General features: G+C 45.5%; 1 protein-coding gene across 1 annotated transcript in view; it reads left to right on the forward strand.

Moving 5' to 3' along the window:
• LOC104985096 (WAP four-disulfide core domain protein 10A-like) overlaps positions 1 to 2,986 on the forward strand; it is a 6,024-nt gene that overhangs the window by 1,944 nt on the left and 1,094 nt on the right. The gene's annotated exons all lie outside the window — the stretch shown is intronic.

Below are 2,986 nucleotides of genomic sequence, written 5' to 3' on the forward strand. Positions count from 1 at the left end.
ACCTGAAACTAACAGTGTTATCAATCAACTGTCCTTCAATTAAAAATTAAACTTAAGTTTAGTTTCCAGGCATTTCAGGCTTCAATATCCACATGAAGCTAGTGGCTAGGCTATTGGATAGGTTAGATGTAAAATATCTCCATCATCACAGAAAATTCTATGAAACCACACTCCTCGGAATGAAACAAAATGCCTTTGCTTAAAAGCAAGGCTAGTGCTAGAGATCATTTAAAAGGTGTGGAATTTTTCAAAGGGATCTTTGAAAACTCATTGTCCACTCAGAATACGTGAAATTTGGAAGTTGCAAAAATGCACATTTTAGGCATGTGAATCCCTCGATGCATTGACTTAGAGGCAAATTGGATTTAGGAGATGAGGAGAGACAGTAAGAGAAGGAGATTAATGAAGAAGAGGAGAGGAAAAGCCCTTAAAACGTAAAAAAAGCGACTTCCTTGGTGGTCCAGGGGTTAAGACCAGGCTTACACTGCAGGGAGCATAGGTTCAATCCTGGCTGGGGAACTAAGATCCCACATGCCTCACGGCACAGTCAAAAAACTGGAAAGGTAAAAGATCAGATGTCCGGAGGCTTCCACTCAGATGCTTATATTTGCTCTCCAACCATGTCCATTCAGAACCCACATTCTTGCCAGCCTGCTTCAGCAGGGCATGGGGAGGGCAAACTGTGAAGTTCACCTACTGACACATTGGGCAATATTTATACCAAAGGATACCACTTAACTGGTGAAGCTCCAAGCTAAAGGTGAACTTTCTTTATGCACAGTGGGCTTCCAGAAATCCTGTAAATGACTCACATTTTTTTTGCACTGGAAAGCCAGCTAAGAGTGGTAAGAGTCCCAGTCCTTGGGCCGGGCTCAGTGTTCTTCTGATCCTCCAAAGGCAGCAGCACATAGCAAGACAGGTATGTAATGAGGATGCTCTGTTAACCACTTAGAGGCAGGGCTAAGGCAAAAGAGAACTGGGTGGAGTTGGGCATGGATTGGGACCGGCCTCTGAATTCTTGACACCCCCGCCTTTTGCACACTGAAGGAGGAAGACAGACACAATAAATTCAAAGCAATGGGTTCAATGAAGCTGTTTATTTGTATTCAAAAATAGCGTTCTAGATGCAAGTTTGCCAGAGCTTTGAGACCTGTTCATTTAAAAAGCCTCATTCTTTGTCCTGTTCTCTGAGCTTCTCACTTGTCCCTAGAGGGCTTGTTCAGGATCCTGGGGATGCCCAGTCCCCTTCTTTGCACACCTCAGGTGTCCTAAATGATCCCAGAGAGGAAAAGTATCATCCCGCGCAGGCTGTGTACCACTCACATACAGAGGTCTGGGCAAATCTTTTGGCCATGATGACATAGGGTGTATGGCAATGAAATGGTCTCTACGCATCACAAAGACACAGAACTACTGCCCCCTCCCCCAATTCAGGGTCCTGGGCTCTCTAGATGTTAAAGGAGAGAACCGGGGCTTTCTAGTCAGGGATATTGTCATCTTGTTTACTCTCTGCTCCTTTTACCAGAGCACTTCAAACAGTTCCCATGCCCTCTCTATCAACTTTCTTATTCATACCTCAGGCAATAATCCCCATTTTACAGGAAGAATGTTGATATCACTGGGAAGGAAACTCATCTGAGCAAGCCACAAATAAAAACTCACGCCTCAAAACCCTTACCTCCACCTACCTCTGAAGGCATCTGAGTGGAGTGTCTGCAGTAACAGGCTGTTTTTTTATCTGGCTTCTTCCTACTGGGAGAGTCGGTGGAGGGGCGGGAGGGGGCAGGGGTTGTGGTCTGGAACAGGGGGCAGAAGAGGAGAAAAAGTCAGTTCAAAGGCTGGGAACTTAAAGGTGATTTTGGTTGCAGCCCATCTTTCATTCCCACTCAGGAACATTCTGGTCACATCGCAGCCTCTGTGATATTCACCCATCCAGAAGTCCTGGATTTTCTTTGATGTGAGAAGTGTCTCCTGCTAAGCCAGGAAGAACACTGTGTACCTAACTCACTTTCTCACCCACAAATTCCAGCTGCCTTACTTTAAAAGAAAAAGAAAAAAGGACTTCTGAATAAAAATGTTCAACAGGATATTGTCCAGATAATCAGTAATTAATGTAATCCTGCTGCTGCTGCTACTAAGTCGCTTTAGTCGTGTCCGACTCTGTGAGACCCCACAGATGGCAGCCCACCAGGCTCCCCCGTCCCTGGGATTCTCCAGGCAACACTGGAGTGGGTTGCCATTTCCTTCTCCAATGCATGAAAGTGAAAAGTGAAAGTGAAGTCACTCAGTCATGTCCGACTCTTAGCGACCCCCATGGACTGCAGCCTACCAGGCTCCTCTGTCCATCGGATTTTCCAGGCAAGAGTACTGGAGTGGGATGCCATTGCCTTCTCCATAATGTAATACAGATGCTTGACAATAGGCATTTATGTTAAGTGAGGGCTGTGCAATTATGAGAAATCATATTTTGTGAAATATTTACAATATTCATTAAGAGTGGAGAGGATGGGTAACAAAAGCTGGGTGATTCAAAACGTGAGAAGACAAAGAACTGTACATAGTAAATATGCAAAGAACTAAAAAGACAGTATAACAGGGCCCATGTTAATTCCAGGCAGTGAGATGATCATCTTTTTTAACACTCTTTGTCTCTTTTCTTATAAATTATTTTGTAATTACAAAATAGAAATAGTTACATCTTCCAGAAAAAAAAAAAAAAAAACTGTTCACAAAAGAGGAAGATTAGCTGTGAGAGGAGGACCGTCCCTGTAGGAGCCCCAGTGCCACAGGAGTGGGCCGTGGTGAGGGGCAGGCCACGTGAGGAACAAGGACTCCTTGCTCTGCCCCGGCTTGGCCAGGAGAGGCAGCGAGGAGCCCAGGATCACCTTCCTTCCTTCCCTTCTCTCTCCCCACTCACTCTCCAGGGGAGTCCAGGCCAGACGGAGTGCTCACCACTCTGGCCAGAGTCATGAGAGCCCAGGCTCTG

This window comes from Bison bison, unplaced genomic scaffold (genome assembly GCF_000754665.1).
Source record: "Bison bison bison isolate TAMUID 2011002044 unplaced genomic scaffold, Bison_UMD1.0 scf7180017864038, whole genome shotgun sequence".
Classification (NCBI taxonomy): Eukaryota; Metazoa; Chordata; class Mammalia; order Artiodactyla; family Bovidae; genus Bison; species Bison bison.